This window comes from Chlorocebus sabaeus, chromosome 3, assembly GCF_047675955.1.
Source record: "Chlorocebus sabaeus isolate Y175 chromosome 3, mChlSab1.0.hap1, whole genome shotgun sequence".
Taxonomy (NCBI): domain Eukaryota; kingdom Metazoa; phylum Chordata; class Mammalia; order Primates; family Cercopithecidae; genus Chlorocebus; species Chlorocebus sabaeus.
In genome coordinates, this window is record NC_132906.1 from 18,741,389 (window position 1) to 18,760,751 (window position 19,363).

A 19,363-nucleotide genomic window follows, 5' to 3' on the forward strand; every position below is an offset into this window, starting at 1 on the left:
GAACAACTGCAATACTCACAGGAGTTGAAACGTACATACCTATTTCTGAAGTACATTGAAATGTACATATGTTCAAAGTACGTTGAAATGTACATACCTATTTCTGAAGATGTTTAAAAACACCCTTGACCCATTACTACAGTGCCCCCAAACCCTTTCTCATTTGAAAGCCAATAACAATCTCTTCACTAATCATATTCCTACGATCCCAGCGGGTGGGCAAGATGAGAAAAGCAGCCAGGCTACACATTTGCATCAAACAATAGAGAAACAGCCTCTATGAGGGACAGAAAATAAGGAGAAGGGACAGGGTGAGGAAAGAGTACAAACAGGATTGTGTCTCAGCGGAACATCTGAGGTTTACCACCATTCCATCAACTGCATCCCCAGCAAGCCGATAACGATGAGCCTTTAATGCATTTGCTGCCTCTGACTTGTGCGGCCCAGCATGCAATCATCCAAATGATACCACAATAATGCTGGAGCACACATTAAGCACTTACTGTAATAGCTGGACTGCTGAGCAAGAGACGTCGAAGGCTGCAGAGCAGCAAGCATTAAGGGTGCCTTTGACTGCGTGTGCACACCCATATCAAGCCATGGTGTGGGCTCCAATGGGCTATGTAGTGACGATAGCCGTGAAATCAGTGAAGAAGGAAATCGAGCATCGAAAGGTTGCTGATGGGACCTCTCTATTTTTAGGTTTAAAAATGTATTACACCAAAAGTGAACCCTAATGTAAACTTTGGACTTTGGATGATAATGATGTGTCAGTATAGGTTCCGCTGTAGCAAATGTACCCTTCTGGTTCAGGATATTGACAGTAGGGGAGGTGGTGTGGAAGGGAATGGGATGTGTGGGATATCCTTGTACCGTCTGCTCAGTGTGACTACAAATCTAAAATTGCTCTAGGACATAAAGTCAATATATAAATACATAAATTGCAAATGTGGGGTCTGGGGAGGTGTACGATACTCCCTGCAGTAAATAGCAGTACTTACATCTCAAGCGGCCTCATGCAGGTGAAGATAAAAGGACATAGCATCAAACATCTGGGTGTCTGCAGCAAACCATCCCAACTCCCACTCCAAAGAAAATGACTCCAAAGGTTTTCCTGTTAATATATTTCCAGGTATCAGAATCTTGTTTTCAACCATCAGACATCTTGAAAGAGTAGTTGACGTTTTCATTGTTATCATTACTCTTAAGTCTTAATGGTTCTATGTTATTTTCCTGTGGCCGCTGTAACAAATCACTAGAAACTTCGTACTTAAAATAAATACCAGTTAATTATCTTACAGTTCTATAGATCAGAAGTCTGGTATGGATCGCAGCAGACTGATATCTAGGTGTTAGCAGGCCACGCTCCATTCTGAAGGTCCCAGAAGAGACTGCACTTCCTACTCATTCAGGTGGTTGGCAGAATTCCTTGCACTGGCAGGACTGAGGTCTCTATTTTCTTCCTGCCTATAAACTGAGAACGGTTCTCTGCATCTAGAGGCCACCACATTCCTTGGCCTATGGCCCTCTTCCTCCATCTCCAATATCATATCTCTCTTACACTCTTCCTGCTGGTTCTTTGACTTACAAAGACTCGTGGGATTAAATTGGGTCCACCCAGATAACCCAGGATAATCTCCCCATGTCAAAATCTGTGCCCTTAGTCGCAACTGTGCAGCCTCTTTTGCTGTGTAAGATAACATATTCACAGGCTCCAAGGATTAAGGCAGGCACATCTTTGAGGGGTAGGGTGTATTCTGCCTACCACATTCTCTTTAACCCATTAATACATGGCCTTCATCCACAATGCTTCTGAAACTCATTTCCCGAAAGTCATCTTGAACACTTACGTGAATGCTAAATCCATCCTCATCCTTATGTGACCATTCTGCAGTGTTTGACATGGACATGACCTAATTCCTGAAGCACTTGGCTTCTACATGCTATAACACTGTCTGCTGATCTCCTCCTACACCCTAGACCATCTCTTATTGAATCCTGCATTCATTTCTCTGCTTTCTTCTTCTTTCTTTGCATAGTGTCATGGCACCTGTACATCTCAGGTCTGTGTCCAGATCTCCTGGACCTTGGTTCCCAATCATAACTGCCTTCTGAGCTCTGCTTGGATGACACATAGGCTCCTTTCTATTCTGCACATAACTGATTCCTTTTTCTGCATGATATACCTCATCGTAGCAACACCAAACCTCTCTCTTCCATGATGGATCGTTAGAAGTCATCCTCTCCCGCCGGGCGCCATGGTTCACGCCTGTAATTCCAGCACTTTGGGAGGCTGAGGCGGGTGGATCACCTGAGGTTGGGAGTTCAAGACCAGCCTGACCAACATGGTGAAACCCCATCTCTACTAAAAATACAAAATTAGCCGTGCGTGGTGGCGTGTGCCTGTAATCCCAGTTACTCGGGAGGCTGAGGCAGGAGAATTGCTTGAACCTGGGAGGCAGAAGTTGCAGTGAGTCAAGATTGGCACTGCACTCCAGCCTGGGCAACAAGAGCAAAACTCCATCTCAAGAAAAAAAAAGTCATTCTCTCTTCCTCCTGCCTCTACTCACACCCACCCCCAAACCCAGACAATCATAATGTTCTGTCTTACTTCCTAAGTATCTCTTGAATCCACTGTCTCCTCTCTTGCTTGCTGTCATTGGTGATTTTCAGGCCCCCAGTATTCATCCCAAGATTACTGACAACACCCTCAAGTCCTGTGCCACCACTCCCAGCCACAGATATGATCTTGTCTCTGCTCTGTTTAAAAACACTGGTTGACCAGGCATGGTGGCTCATGCCTGTAATCCCAGCACTTTGGGAGGCCAAGGAAGGTGGATTGCTTGAGTCCAAGAGTTCAAGACCAGCCTGGGCAACATAGAGAAACCCTGTCTCTACTAAAAATACAAAAAAATTAGCTGGGGTGATGTTGCATGTCTGTAGTCCCAGTTACTCAGGAGGCTGAGGTGGAAGGATCACTTGATCCTAGGAGGTGGAGTTTGCAGTGAGCTGAGAGCATGCCACTGCACTCCAGCCTGGGCAACAGAGTGAGACACTGTCTCAAAAACAAAACAAAACAAATTTGGTTGCTGCCCATTGCCCAAGAGCATCAAATCTGGCTCATGGCAATACCCTGCATACACACATACACCACTGGCCTCTAAGGGGTTGCTGGGCTTATCACCTGCCCTTCTTCCACTTGTTATCCATAGCCCCAGATCAGTCTGCAGACCAGCAGCTTCAGCATCACCTGGGAGCGTGTTAGAAATACACAATCTCAGGCCCCACCTCAGATCTACTTAATCAGACTTCGTATTTAAATAAGATTCCTATTTAAATTTTATGCACATCATTAAAGTTTGAGACACATTGCTCCGGAGCTGTGCTCCCCAGAGTGAGGCATGTGAGGTAAGCTTTTGAGTATGGAAGCATCTTTTAGAAATTCTCTTTATTTTTATGTGTATTCTCCTCCAATTTAATTTGGATTTTTTCACATATTTTATGAATCACTGCCCATTTTAACAAATCATCCAGACCCTGTTCCTGTGCTTTGCCTACACTAATCCTTTTGCCTGGAATAATTTTCCTACTCTCCACTAACTAAAACTAGCTTCTGAACCCACCAGCATCCCCTGCTCTAGGAGGCTTCCCATCCCTTCAAATGGGTCATCACTCTCACTTCCACACTCTTGTAGACATTCTTCTTGCATGGCTTTTTTTTGCCTATTCATGTGCTCCATTAGGTCGTGGGCTCCTCAAGGATGAGAACCGTGCAGTCTCTATCTGTGTGTCCTCAGAGCATGGCACAGTGATATTTTCTTAGCTAAACAGATGAATAGCTAACTTGCAAAAATTCTGCTTATTTGTAATACCTTTTTACTTTTTCATGCCTCTATTTGAAACAAAAGAGAGTTGTTGCCTAATCTCTTTCCTGAGATCACACAGCTCATGCTTCTGGATGGTTTCTAGTTGGTGACACACCAGCTGGACAGAGAGCTGAAAGTACACAAGAGTTCATTCTCACTCACCTGTAATCAACCCAGAGCATTTCGAGTCATGCCCCTTCCAGCTCCGTATCTATTTGGCATGGATACACACTACAAAGCAGAGAGGGAAACAGACATCTGGATTAGAATGTTTAGCATCCTTTGTTTTGTGCAGACTTTAAGCTGAATGCATATTTCATCATCATGGTCATGCCAACATTATTGCCCACATGAACAAAGAGCAAACTTCTCATTTCAAAGAAAATCGTTTTGTTTTCTGTCAGCTCCAGGGTAACATTGACTGATTCTGACCCTAATTGGAAAGCTACCACCGAATGGTATGAAGTTTATGAGGGGTACAGTCTGACACCTTGAAATAAAATGGTAGCTGATAAATTTTTCAGGTTGGCATATTTCTCTAAATCATTTACAATGAAATTTGGTAGGTGCACAGGTCAAAAAGACACTATCACAGGACTAAAGTCCATTTCTTCATATGCAAACTTGAGAGAATAATGCTTACCACGTAGGGTTTCTGTGAAGGTCTAATGAGAGGATATATGTAAAAAAATTATACACCTTAAAACTCTATATGAATGTATTACATTTTATTAAAAATATTAATCTTTTTTTAATGACTCCTTAGATTTCACTTCTTCAGGCGGGCAGTTGCAAGCCTTCTACTCTTTCTTGAATATGTCTTTTTCCTGGTTTTCTGTTGTTCTCATTCTCTTTCTTAATTCAAAGGGATCTATACATCCCTTAGAATTAACTAGTAATTCAATAGTGTGAACAGGATAACCGCTTACAGAATACACCTATGCATTTCACTCATTTCGTTTAATCAGGATTTAAGTAAATTATACATTTTTTCCTCCCTGATATGTCATGCACTTAGCGCTATATAGAATTAAACTTTAAGCTAAAGGGTGACATCATTTCTTTTTCTTTTCCTCTCTTTTCTTTGAGACAAAGTCTTGCTCTAGAGTGCAGTGGCACCATCTTGGGTCACTGCAAACTCTGCCTCCCAGGTTCAAGTGATTCTCCTGCCTCAGCCTCCCGAGCCGTTGGGATTACAGGTACCTGCCACCACCACGCTCAGCTAATTTTTGTATTTTTAGTAGAGACAGGATTTCACCATGTTGACCAGGATGATCTTGAACTCCTGATTTCAGGTGATCCACCCACCTTGGCCTCCCAAAGTTCTGGGATTACAGGCATGAACCTCTGCACCAAGCCCAAGGGTGACATTTCTTATCACTCTAATAGCCCTTGCCTATGATAATAAATTATCTGCCTCAAACAAGATGGGTGTGCACTTGTTCACATGGAAAGGTAGGCAAGCAGAGGCTAGAAAGAGGACAGAAAATGACAGGAAAGATGGACAGTTAGATGTTGTTTTTCACTCTGGCCCCACCAATATCTATTTTATGGCTGTTTTCTTTCAACTATTCAGTACAGTGAAATAGATATAAGATCCATTCAAAATCGAATTCAACAAACTTAGTTAACTACCTACTGCTATACTATGCCAAATTCTATTAACTAAAATAGCAAACATAAATATGATATACATATATGTATCTAAATAACTGGAAAATAATACAAAAAATTCATACGAGACAGAAAAATGGTATATACTAGGGTCAACATATATGAAAGACTATGATAGCAGAGAGGGATTAATTTGGGTTAAAGAGAATTAACAAAGCTTTCTCACAGTCTGTAGGACCCAAAAGGAGCTGAGAATTGGGTAGGCAGAGATGGATGGGGAAGGGGTTTCCATGAAGAGCAATGGTGGCACAAAGGCAGGCATGGGTGTGGCAAAGAGCAATGAATTATACAGAGACATGAATTATAGTACATTGTGCAGTGAGTCTGTTATTCACGACAAACAGGCTTTGTTAAGGATGAAAAATGAATACCTATTATGAGAGGTATTTTTGTGTCTTCTTTTTAGTCATGTTAACTGATGTATAATTTATATACGGTAATATTTCCCCTGATATACTTATTTTAACATCTAGCATAGGGCCCCAACATCTAACTGAAAACTTTGCACATTGCAAATATTCAACATATATTAACTAGGGGGATGAATGGTTTGCCATCAATGTGGTATTATTTGATGTTATAAACTGACTCTCTTTTCCACAAGATCTGTTGGAAAGCCGTTAAACTGACATGGTAGATAATATTAATGTTTATCTTGATAGTTGTCTGACTTTCAAATCACTAACTTTCTATCTCTTCATTTATAAACATCTGCATGTATGTCAACTCTCTCTCCAGATTGTCTCAGGACATTTGGTTTGAAAATAGTTCATATGATTTGGATATTTGTCCTCTCCAAATTTCATGTGAAATGTGATCCACCAAGGCTGGAGATGGGGCCTGGTGGGAGGTTTTTTAAAATCATGGGTGTGGATCCTTCATTAATGGCTTGGCACATCCCTTATGGTAATGAGTTGAGTCCTTGCTCTGTTAGTCTATGAAAGATCTGACTGTTAAGAAGAGCCTGACAGCTCCTCCTTCTCTCTTGCTTCCTCTCTTGCCATGTGACATGCCAGCTCCCGTTGTCTTCCACCATGAGTAAAAACTTCCCAAGGTCCCGACCAGAGGCAGATGCGAACACCATGCTTCCCGTGCAGTCTGCAGAACCATAAACCAGATAACCCTCTTTTCCTTATGAGTTACCCAGCCTCAGGTCTTCCTTTACGCAAAGCAAAATGGACAAACACATTAGCCGTAGAAAATCCTGAACAAAATGTAAGACAGGATATTTTATTTATGTCTCACTTTGTGATGAATAGACATTTTCTAACTAGTACTTTCCTTGAGGAAGGGATAGGGTTTCATAGGGAGACTAGATCATATTAAGGAAAAAAGACAGCAGTCACATTTTATTGCCCTAAGCCCACTTTCATTCACGTTCTCTCCACTCATGGGCACATATACAAAGCAGGCGTTATGTGCCCAGTTTGATAGACAAGGAAAAGAACTTTGAAAGCTGAAGTGACTTATTCAAGGTCACACACACAGACACATAGGCAGCAGAGACAGGACTAGAACTCAAGTCCTTACAGTGCTCTTGAGATGCAGTCATTAGCAACAGTCACAAAACACTTTTTAATTGAGGTTAAAGTAAGTGTTGAAATCGCCTTTTTTATACTGCCTTTGATAAATCTATCTGGCAGAACTCAGAGGTAGAAAACAGAAATTATTTTAGCTATTTTAAACTGAAAGGGATTTAGTACAGGGAATTCAGTGTTCATACAACTATTGGAGGGGCTGGAAAGGTAGGCTGAATGTTGGATCCAGGAATGCCTTCTAGTATGACACTGCTGAACCGGCCTTCAAGGGAGCTGCTCCCTCTACCCCAGTTAGAAGGTGGGGGTGCCACAGGAATGGTTGAGTTCCAGAACACAACCCCGGAGCTGTGAGATCCAGAAACTACCAACAGGCTGCTACAATCGCTTATCTACTCACATGAAGCCTGTGGCTATACAGTAGAATATTGCTGCACAAAAGCACTGCATCTTCAAGACCTTGCATGCCAGCAAAAGCCATCAAAGCTGCAGAACTCTCTCCTTTCATCACATTTCCTCTTTTCAAATCTTGCACAGACACATCTAATTATGGAAACTGCTTTGCTTCCATGACTCTAGCTGCAAGGGATTCTGGGAGATACATAGTTGGAATAAATGCCTAATGCCAATCTACTATACCTACAACCCAGATATTTGGAAATATCAACAGCGTCTCCCAAGACAGACTAGAAATGGGATTTTTGGTCTGTACTTTAAAGGCAGACATCACAGGCAATCTGCATTCAGGCGCCATGTGTGGTTGCACAGGTTGTGCACTCCCTAGTATAGGAAAGGAATGAACTCAGGTTGAGCACTAGTCACAGAGACTATGAATAGAGTGACCAATCCTGAAGCCACTCAGTGAATAATCTATGCCAGTCTTCTCAAGAGCTGTCTCCATCAAAGCAGGTCTTGGTTATAGCTTTGACATGGAAAGAAAGCAATATATATGACTAGATTAGGGAGCTACTTAGAAATGGACACATTGTGGAGGATCTACCATTCAAGGTGCTAAGGCCATGACCACAGGAGGAGGGTCAAGTGGAAGTTAAGATTGACTTGAGAGCCTGATAGCCACAGTACCTGCCCAGAGAAGTAGGTCAGGTATTTTCATCAAGCTTTCTTAGAACTTAGCATAAAAACACTAGAGAATAAAAATATCATATATTATGATCTAAGAAAGTCAAAATCAATTATACTGTACTGAGAAGTCTTTGAACTGAATTTGCATTATGTAAAATTAGAAATAAAAACATGTTCCATCTCTCTACCCATGTGTTAAACACACATACACACACACACAACAAAGCTCCTTTTTATTATTTTTATTATTCTTCATTTGTTTATATTTCTGAAATACTGTACTTTGTTCTAGATTTCCCACTCAATAAGAACATTGAGAAGCTGGAATATATTCAGAAGGGAGCAATCAAACAGGGACAGGTCTGGACCCAATGACATGGGTGAAACAGGTGAGAATTAGGAAACTACTATTACCCTTGGAAGAGAAGGCAGTGGAAGAAAGATAGTCATCTTCACATACCCAAAAACCCCTCATTCTGAAAGACGGGGGTGTGTGTGCGGCTCCAGAGAAAGGAATCTGGAAAAATGACTAAAATTCACAGGAAGGGAGAGTTGGGTTCAGTTTAACCATTAGATCTGGCAGCAGATGACACAAGCTACCTACATAGGTATCCCTATGGTGAGATAGCTCCTGTAATCATGTTGATCATTTGGTCCCTTGTATCTGCTGCATAGACAGACTTGATCTGCTGCTGGACTTGAAGCAACACAAGAACATGAGTCATACAGCCTCCTCTGTCCCCCCAACTCACCCCACAGTAGATGGCATAGGGACAGGCATTCGAATACAATCTAGATGAAAAAAATGAAGAGATGAACAAGGCCAAAGGCCACAAATGACATCTTCAGAGAAAGACTGGCTTTTATGGGCCACCCCAGATATCTGGCTCAGCACATAAGAGTCAGCGATGCAGAGGAAACTGGTGCCTAGGCCAGGGTTTTGCCAAAAGCAGGCTCAAAGTGTGGGCAAGAGAAAAAGAGACGCTCAGATGGAAGCTCAGAGCCTGGCCTGAGCACAGCTTCCAGGTAAAGCTGGTGGGAATGAGAGGAATTGGCAGGTTTGGCACAGATGCTATTATGCTTTCTCAGCACTCAGAAACAGAGGCAGAAAAGGCTGCGTTTTTGGACAGGGGATAGTGACCGAATAGCTTCTAGATGTAGAGGGCCTTTGTTTCCAGATCTTCCAGCATTCTCTACGTATGATCTCACTCACCCTACCTCTGCTCTGGGAAGAAGCACGCAGGTGGCTGGTACAGAAGGCACATAGGCCTGTTTTGACAAGAGCAGGCGGAATGGCTCCTCTCTAGCAAGCAGCCGACTTAGCAGTCAAGAAAGGACTGTCTTTCAACCCCAGTGACATCATGGAATGATTTGAAACCATATCAGTCCCTTTTCTATTCTTGATCCTATGACTCATTGGTTAATATTGAAATGTATATCGCTAATCGTGAATTAATAACCTGTGATTCAGTGTTGGACTGAATCAGCGAGGCCAAAGGGATCTGTGGAACAATTCTGTGTCTGTGTGTGTGTGTGTGTGTGTGTGCTTGATCCAGCACAATGTGTGGAAATGCACCCATGTCCTACATCCACCACGCCACACCTCCACACGAAGCCACCCCTCTCACTAGCTCCCCAGAAGGCCAGGACTGTCATTCTAGTTGCACTGCTACCGAAGTGCATGGTACATCTGATCTGCGAGTGAGCACTTCCTGTTACCTTATTCGTAGCACCCTGGAATGAAGCTGTTCCTGCCCTGGCTCCACCCCTGTCACTCCACCATTTCTTGTGTGCCTCTTTTACTTAGTACCTCCCAGGTTTAAGGGAGAGACAGCTCCCATCTCCCATACCTGCCTGCCTGATACCCCAGGGTCCAGCTTGCAACCCTCCATTCTCACAAGTCAGTGACCCTAGGCTGCGTATTCATGGGCTCAGATGAGAAAGCTTTCTCTGTTGATTCACAGGAAGAGTATTCAGACCTTTGACTTCCTGTTTTTGATGAACCTAGTAAGAGAAAAAGAAGTGCCCTTTTAAAAATATAATTGGCCCCAAACAGTAACATATAAAAAAGAAAAATAGAAATTGCACATTGATTAAGGACTTGTCCATGAAGCCCATCTTCAGGTTGAGGTGCCGGGGCCACCCATGACACATGGCTAATACTGGAGCAGCCGTGTTTCTTGGAACACAAGACATGACCGTTTTGAGGAGAGGAAGTGAAGAAGGGTGTCTTCAACTGAAACCCCAACAGACAAAATGTGCGCAAAGTGAGTCAGTGGGATGCAAATGGACTGTGAGGAACTGAAAAGTCTAACTGCTGTTCCAGCAGATGGGGGCTTTCTCCAAGCACTAACCTACCAACCTGATGCGTCTCATTCAAAGGACTGGGGGAGACTTCACTCACATTCAAAAGTGGCCAGAGGATGGAAATGCAAAGTGCAGTCCCCCATCATACCTCTGGGCTGAAACATCTGTTGAATACGTAGCATCCATTGCTTGTAGAGGCAAGGTTATAGAGACCAGGGCAGCCTGTGCCCTGATTGTGAGCATGCTGGGTAAACTGACTAGGGAGCTATAGTGAAGAGGTGAGGAGCCCTGCCCAGCCAGCAGGAAAGCTAAGGAAATCAATATCCCAGCATACCTGTCATCCATTCAAGCTCTGGTTAATAGATGTAATGGTGGCATCCAGATGGGTGTGCCTGGCCTACCAGTGCTTGCAGTGTTTTCCTTTACAGAGTTCTGGTCACCCTCAGAAATGTCACAAGTGTTCAATTAAGTGACCCCGACACATACTATATGTTCAGTAAATAATATGTCCCTTCCCTCTAGAAAGACTTTATAGCTGTTAGGAATATGGCCCTTGGCAACAACATTTTGGCTTTGCTATTTATAAACTAGGCACCCTTGTGCAAACTATGCTAATAACCCAAAACTCTTTCCTTACCTTCCTAACAGGTTTGTTGTAATAAATTTACTTAATGTAAGTAAGACAAAGCCCAGGCTATAATAACTGCTCAATAAAAGGTAGGTAATATTTTTCTATGCCATGGCTCCTTGGATTGATGAATTGCCCCAGGCTGGGCTTAGGCTACATTATTGCAGCATTTGTCTTCATGTACTGTAGTTGATTTGTATTTGTCTGCCCATACACACTGGAGTATGAATCTCGTAGTGCAGGAGCTATTTCTTGCTCATTTCTGTATTCCCAGCACATAGCATGGGGATTGGCACCTAGTGGGTATTGAAGAAATGAATGTCACATAGCATATTTGACACGCAGAGCATTGGACACATAGCCAATGTACAGCAGTGATAAGAGGATGTACCAACCCTTGCCTTCTTTCTCTTAGTCTTAGTCTTATAAACCTGCAGAATCCCCTTCAACTACAAAGCTTGGACATGGTATTTCTTGACACATGGAGGCTTGCCCCAGATATTACAAATCAAAACTACGGGGGTGGCACTGTGGAATCTGCAGTTTAACACAGACGCCGGACGCGTCTGAAACCCATGGAAGACTGAGATCCACTGAATTGGGGAAACAGCCACTGGGTTGTCCTGTGTACAGCAAGCAGAGATCAGCAGGCTGCAGGCAGCCTCTGAGACAGAAAGGCAGAGTTTCCTTTCCAACTTCTACAAGCATAAGAAAGCAGTGATTCTCACACCTGCAAGATAAAGGGTGGTGCCGCCAGGTCTCAACAGATGACACCTGTGTGGAGAGATAATCACAGGATGAGCCATGTCTTCCAACACAAGATAACAGAACACCTCCTTTCTCAAACTCCATCAGTTCTGTTACACCAACAACCCATCCAGAACCCAAGTCAACCTTTCTGAACCCAGGCCAGAGGCCGAAATTCCTTGCCAGTCACTTAGGGAGGAGGGGGAACCAGCATTTACTATGCCCAACTAGGGGGCATGCTCTGTACTAGGCCATCGTTAAATGACAAAGCATGCTCAAAAAGGATGATTTAACATCACTTGGGTTTAGTAAAACCTAAACTCCATATTCCCTCACTGGGGAAATTCTTTTATTATTTTTCTGAAAAGCACAGGAGGTTAAAATAAAAACCTACCAGTTAATAGCTGCATTACGGGCTATGGTTCCATTAAAGCAAGGGGGATTCATACCTGTCAACTAGGGGCATGTTCATCTAAAACGCATCATTAAAGCCACGAGGCCTCATGCTCCATGCAGATATATCACCACAGCAACAGAGAGCAGAGATGCATGGAGAATAGGCAATGTGAATTTCCCAGGCTCTCATTAACGTTTTAGCTGATTTTTGTCTAAAATGTCTCGGCCTACAGCATCACTTTGGAGAGAGCCACTGACTCTGCAGAGCAGGTAACAAGAGACTCACAATGCATGTTTTCATGTGGAGCAGCCTCCGGGGAAAGTCAGCGCAACATGCCCACTCAGAGATGTCCAGCAAAACATCTGTTCAGCAAAACATCTGGACAGCAGGCACCCATCAGGGCCCATAGACAAAAAGCTTATATAAATCCTTTAATCTGAACTCTTACTCAGGGCACAAATAGCCCTTTGCTCTATGCACCAAACAGCCCACTCAAGGGCAGAGTGTCCAGGGCCCAAGGCAATACTGGACACTCTGAGCTTGCCTTTCTAGGGGTGCTTGTCATCCCAAGCACTATCCACCCTGCAGATAGGGCTCATCATGGCCACAAAGCCCAAGCTCTGCGTCTTCCAGTGCAAGAAGGTGACATGAAACAAGTGGAAATCTGGAATCCATAGCTCTAGGGACAATGGTGGGGCATGTTCATTGAGAGGGGCAGTTTTGTCAATGTCAATTCCTCAAGGGTTGGCATTTAAGTTAGGGAAACACCCAGCTTTTCTCTTTTTCAGCAGGATGGTTTTGAGCCACTTATTATCATTTTCCCTTTCAAGAGAGGGCTGGGAAAGGAAAATTAATCCTTTTGAGCCTCCACCAACTAACCCTGAAAAAGGATGTGAAGGAAAGATTAACATGGTCAGATGAGGCATGGGTTTTGTGAATCCACACTTCCTCTAATGGGTGCTTTTTGGGAATGAAGGCTAACTGCAGAGCAGAGTTCCTTTCTGCTTCCTCCACTAAGTGACTCCTTTAGAAGCTTTCATGATGGCACAACTCTGGCTTAGGTGTCCCTCATTGATGTTCCTATAGCCCCCTTTCTTGATCTATATTATAACGATTATCTGGTTGTCTCCCACTAAAGACTTCAGTCCATGAGGGAAATAACTCTGTATTGTTTTGTCATTTGTACCATGTCTGGAATATAGTTTAAAAAGCAATAAATATTTGTTGGATGAAGACTTGAATAAAGATAATGACCAATATATAAACATATACAGAACCGGAATACTTGTACATTGTACCCTATTCAGGGCTTTCTTTTAAACACCTTATACCCAATTACAAACAACTGTGAGAGGTAAACAGCTAATAGTGTTGTTTGTAATTTACAGGTGCGTAAGGCAAGCCAGGAAGAAGTTAAGAAAAGAGATAGGACAGATGTGGAGCTGAAAGGTGTGCCAAGTCTTCGCCTTCTGGGAGAGGTCAGGAACATACACATTATTCAAGGTAGCCTGACCACTTGTACATGGCTTTTCACTTTTTCAAAGTGCTTTTACTTTTACTTGAAAAAGCACTTTAAAAAAGTGAAAAGCCATGTACAAATGGCTATATTTCATCTTGATTTATCTTCACAATAACCCTGTGAAGGAGAGCAAGCTGATACTATTACCCCTGTTTTATTTATTTACCTTATAGATAAGGTAAAGGAGGCAGAGAAGCTTGGCATCACACCCCAAGACACCTAGTGAGTGGGTGGTAGAGCCAGTGTTAGAAATCCTGGGCTGGTCCTTGTTTCACCAGCCCACGGTGCTGATCTCACCCAAGCACTAGATCAAGACTGGCAGAGGCTTCTTTCAGAGGAGAAAGGAGGGAAGGGGAGGGGAGGGCAGAAAATGAACTCCGGAGGAATAAACAAGGAAAGGGGCCTCCAGGAGGCAATAATCCACATGTCAGTCAGAAACATACTCATGAGCCAGACACTTGAGGCCAACAACTGCCCATGGCTGCCCCTCTTCACCTCTAACACTCTCTGCCCAGTGACCCTTTCCCATTCCCCTGACCCCCTTCCTCTCCCATCTCCCACAATTGTGAGCCAAACTTTCTCCTCTGCCTGTGAACCTTGGTTTATCTCAGTTCCTCTACACCCCCTCCAACTCCACTAAGAAAACGAGGCCATCAGTTAAGAACATTCTGTTACCGTGGACAATTTCTTCCTTGATCTCTCATTAACTGTCTACACAGTGGGCCATGGCCTCCTTTGTTAAGCCTTCTCCTCTGTTAGATTTGGGAAGCTGCCCTCTTCTGGCTTTCCTCCTACCTCACAGGCTGTCCCTTCACAGCCTCCTTCCTCCTCTCCTCTTCTGCCTGTTGGTATGTCAGCATTCCTCAGGGCTCCTGCTCCCCTCCATCTAGGTGGTTTCACCCGGTCTCATGAATTTTAATCTCTCTCATGATTACCAAATTTCCATCTTCACCTGCTCTGTCCCTAAGCATTAGGCTTCTACATCAATCTACCTACTTACATGTCCATTTGCATACTCCAATGCATGTCAAATTTCACTTATTCAAACATGCTTTGATTTGTCTCCTAAAAACTGATCTTCCCATCTTCCTCAACTGATTCATTGGCACCACCATTCACACAAATGATCAAAATAGAAATCTTGGAGTCATCTCTTATCCCTCCCTCTTCCTCAACTCTCACATTCAATCTATTGCCAATCCTATTGGGTCTACTCCAAAACTTCGCACTTAATCAATTTCTCTCTGTTTCAAACATTCCTGCTGTAATCCAAACTACCAACATTTCTCATTAGGACCATAAAATAGAGGCTTATGAATGGGTTCTCCATTCCTCCACAACCCCCTCCTCCTGCACATAGCAGCCAGCATGAGCTTTTAAAGTAAACAAGTTGTTCGTCTACCTAGCACCACTCAATGGCTTCCTATTGTACTCAGAAGAAATTCCAAACATCCCGCCATGATCTTGAGGCATACTCCATCCAGGTCTTGCCAAACTATCCAAGTTCCCCTCGTCATCCCTGCACAAACTGTTCTCCAATCACACTGGACTTCTGACAACTCACACACAGACTTGCCTCCCCCAACAGAGACTCTGTGCTCACTCTTCACCCTGAAATTCTCTCCCCTGGTTCTCTGCACATCTGCCTTCTTATCCTCTAGCTTTCTGCCTAAATACCATTCCTCAAAAAGGCCCTCCCTCAACTCCTTTTATTAATAAAAGTTATTCTTTAATTCAGGATCATTATAGCCTACAACCTTTGTGACAGGCAACAACTTGTAGTTATTTAATGACTCTCACAAGAGAAGTTTATATCTCGCTCCTGTGATAATCCAGGGTGATTCTAAGCTGGGGAGAAAGAAACTAGGAGCATAAGGAGTTGCTCAACACAGAAAATCCAGCACTCAGGCTGAAGGAGGCTCTGCTATCTCCACCATGTGATCTTCAAAGCCTCCTTTAAGGTTGTCATCCACATCCATCAGAAGAAGGGGAGTCTAGAGGAGCATGCATGGGAATTTTAGTAAGTGGCACACGGCATTTCCAATCACATTCCAAGGGCTGGAACTCAATCATATGTTGCACCCAATGGCAAAAAAGACTAGGATGTCACCCGGCTGCATATGAAGAAGAAAGAAAAATGGTCTGGCAGTCTGGTGAACAGCTGCCTGGCCTCTGCCATGCTGTCCTTTCTTTTTTTTTTTTTTTTTTTTTTTTTTTGTTGTTGTTGTTGTTGTTGTTGTTGAGGTGGAGTTTCACTCTTGTCACCCAGGCTGGAGTGCAGTGGCGTGATCTTGGCTCACAGCAACCTCTGCATCCTGGGTTCAAGTGATTCTCCTGCCTCAGCTTCCTGAGTAGCTGAGATTGCAAGTGTGTGCCACCATGCCCAGCTAATTTTTGTATTTTTAATAAAGACGGGGTTTAACCATGTTGGTCAGGCTAGTTTCAAACTCCTGACCTCATGATCCACCCACCTCAGCCTCCCAAAGTGCTGGGATTACAAGTGTGAGCCACCATGCCTGGCCCATGTTGTCCATTCTCTCTGCCCTCAGCCTTAGTAGATATGGTCTCCCTCTTTTGTTCAAGGTCAAATCTTCCCCCTCTGCTTTGAATTTCATCTCTTTCCACCTCCTCAAGGTTTTTTCTTTACCAATTTTCCCCCTTTTGTTTCTACATTTTCAACTTCTTCCTTTGTACTTGGATTCTTTCCTCAAATGACATCTTTCATTAGCTAAAGCCACCAACAGATTTCATATTCCCACATCCAAAGTCTTTATTTCTCTTGAACTCTGCAGGAGCTGACACTGTGGACCCCTTCTCTCTATTTTAATTCCTCCCCCCATCTTTAGTGATAACACTCTTTGCTGGTACTATACCACCCTTTTCCTCCCACTTCCATAAATATTTTTTCCCAGCCTCCTTTGTGTTCTCTGTGCTTTCTTTTGCTCTTCATGCATCACCCTAGTTTCTGCCTCTTGCCCTTGTCATCATCCCATGTGAACTTCATCTATCACCAGAGCATCAACGATCCCTTGCACTAATATGACTTCAAATCCATATTTTTTAAATGAGAACTCCCTAATACCCTCTAGCCATTATATTCAAGTACCTTCACACCATCTTCACTGAGTATTCTTTAAGTATTTACTCCTCACCTTGTTCCACGGAACATTGAAACAGGTCACTATATATATTACATATATTTTGATGAAGGATTAAAATATCAAAGGAAAGATATAGTGAAGAAAATCATAAAGTCACAGGGAGCCCATGTAATCCTAAACAGTTGAATTATCTCAGCTTCATATCAGCCAATTCAAAGGGAAATATGATAGCTGCTAGATTTACCAAATCTGAATAAAAAGCAAACTAAATATTTATTCTCTTTAGGTCCTAAAAAATGTCTTGCAGGGAACCTGGCTCTGTAATATTTTGGATATTTGGGAGGAAGTTTTAGACTTCATCCCTACCCTAGAATCAACAACAGGTTGCACATAGATGTGATTTAAAATCTTCTTCTATAAAGCTGAGACATAATGCCAAGGTATAATACAATAAAATGAGTGTTTAAGAGCCAAAACATTACAACTCTACCATGCAACTGTTTGACGGTCTGGCTCGTTTGCAAGTGAAGATCTGAACATCTAAAGAAATATATTTGCTGCAAATTATTCAAAAGTATCTTCCTATATTTATTGTTTCTCGAAACCAAGTTATTCATAGGATTGGATAATAAAGGCTTCTTGGTTTCAGTATTTGGCCCACAACTTAAAATGTAGACAGCAAGTGGTGTTAATAATTAAGGCATAGATGCATAGGTCTTGACAATAGCCAAGATGTTGTCCTCTTTGAAAACGTAGAAATTTAACCAAGATAGTCTCTATGGAATCTGCTTCTGAATATCCCTCAGGCATTTCAAACTCATCTTGTACAAAACTCAATGCACCATCATTTCCCTTGAACCTTCACATCCTCCTGTTATCTCAAGACACAGACTGAAAGAAAACACTTTCGGCCCAGATGCTTGATAAGAGAAATACACAAATTACATAAAGAACTCCTATAACTCAATAATAAAAAGAAAATCAACCAAATAAAATAGGCAAAAGATTTGAAAAGACATTTTCCTAAAAGAGGAACCACAAATAGAGTCGTCATGGAACCCTTCTCCCAAAGTGGGTCCTGCCAAACAGTAGTTCAAGAAGGGCCTCAAGGTCAAAGGCAAGGAATTTGAACTTTACCCAAAAATCACTGAATGATTTTAAGCAGGGACCAATATGCTCAGCTTTTAAATTTAGCAAGATCACTCTGGATGTTAGTAAACGTCGTAATACATTAAAAATAGAAATGGTTCTATGGTCAAAAATATTTGGAGAACCTAAACCATCCATCAGGAAGTTGTGCTGCAGGAGTCCTCAAGGACACTCTGTGTGTGGGGTGAAGCTCTGTCACTGTTCAGTGACTGTTGCAAACAATCTTGTCCTTGACTTCCCTCTCATATTCTTCCACTCAGGTGCAGTCAGTCAACTCCACCTCGCAGGGTCATTCCGAAGTTGCCTTCTCTCCTATCTGCACGCTCGATGCTTTCTATGTTAGCTCCTAATGTGGCTTCTGGCCTCCCCCAGCCCTTTCAGCCCACTCCTGCCAGAGGGAGATCTCTCTAGTGCAAATCTCATCACTTCACTGACTTGACTAAAATCCCTACATAATTCATAATTCTCCACAGAAAAAAGGATCAAGTTCAAGTTCCTTACTGTAACTCACAAGGCCCTTTCTAACTTGGCTACTGCCACTCCTCAACAGGTCCCCGCGCTCTGGATTTGAAAAGCTTCTTGTCCTTTCTCAAAGGGATGCTTCAGCAATCTGCGCTTTTGCACACAATGTCCCCTCTTTATTTCCCTCCCCAGTCCCCTTGCCATTCATCTTCTAATCCCACTTATATTTCAGAACCGTTCAAACACCCCAGACAGTTTGACTTCCTTGGAGACTTTCTGGGTAAGATTCTATGCCCCAGCCCTCCTCCTCCCACCATCTACAGCACCTGCCGTGGAGTGCTGTCACCGCTGGTGTGTTTGTTTATCTCCCTGATGGGAGTAGGTGCGCCTTGAGATCAGGGCTATGCTATCGGTTCTATTCATCTCAGCATCCCACACATCTAGCACAGAAAATGCCCACTGGCCATCCTGTTCATTCCTGCTTGTCTTTCAGACTCACTGCAAAATCACATCCTCAGGGAGCCTTCTTTAACCTCGCCCTACTGGGTCATGGTCTTCTATCATGAGCTTTTGCATTTCTGTTCAATTTTCCTCCACACTCTTGTCATCCCTCATCACCACTTAATTATTTAGCAGTGTGATTACTTCACAGCGAGTCTCTCCATGAGGTAGGGATCACATCCGTTGTGCTTCCTGTGTTAGAGCAGCACTTGGCACAGAGCTAATATTCCATCATTATGAACAAAGGAGTGGATGGGAAAGCATATGTGAATCTACAGTAGTGCCTGCCTGGGACAGAAAAGGCCAAGGGCTTGTTTGTTGTTGTTGTTGTTGTTGTTGTTTCAATTCAACAGGGCATGTGTTGTGGTCACCAACAATTTGATAAAGGGTGAAG

General features: G+C 43.0%; 1 long non-coding RNA gene across 2 annotated transcripts in view; it reads right to left on the bottom strand.

Moving 5' to 3' along the window:
* Positions 1–19,363, bottom strand: part of LOC119620084 (uncharacterized) — a 485,174-nt gene that overhangs the window by 354,205 nt on the left and 111,606 nt on the right. For both annotated transcript variants that reach the window (XR_005236529.2, XR_012091946.1), the window contains 2 exons: positions 4,029–4,097; positions 1,002–1,114 (listed from right to left, as the gene is read on the bottom strand). This is a non-coding gene — a long non-coding RNA (uncharacterized lncRNA). The remainder of the gene's footprint in view (positions 1–1,001; positions 1,115–4,028; positions 4,098–19,363) is intronic.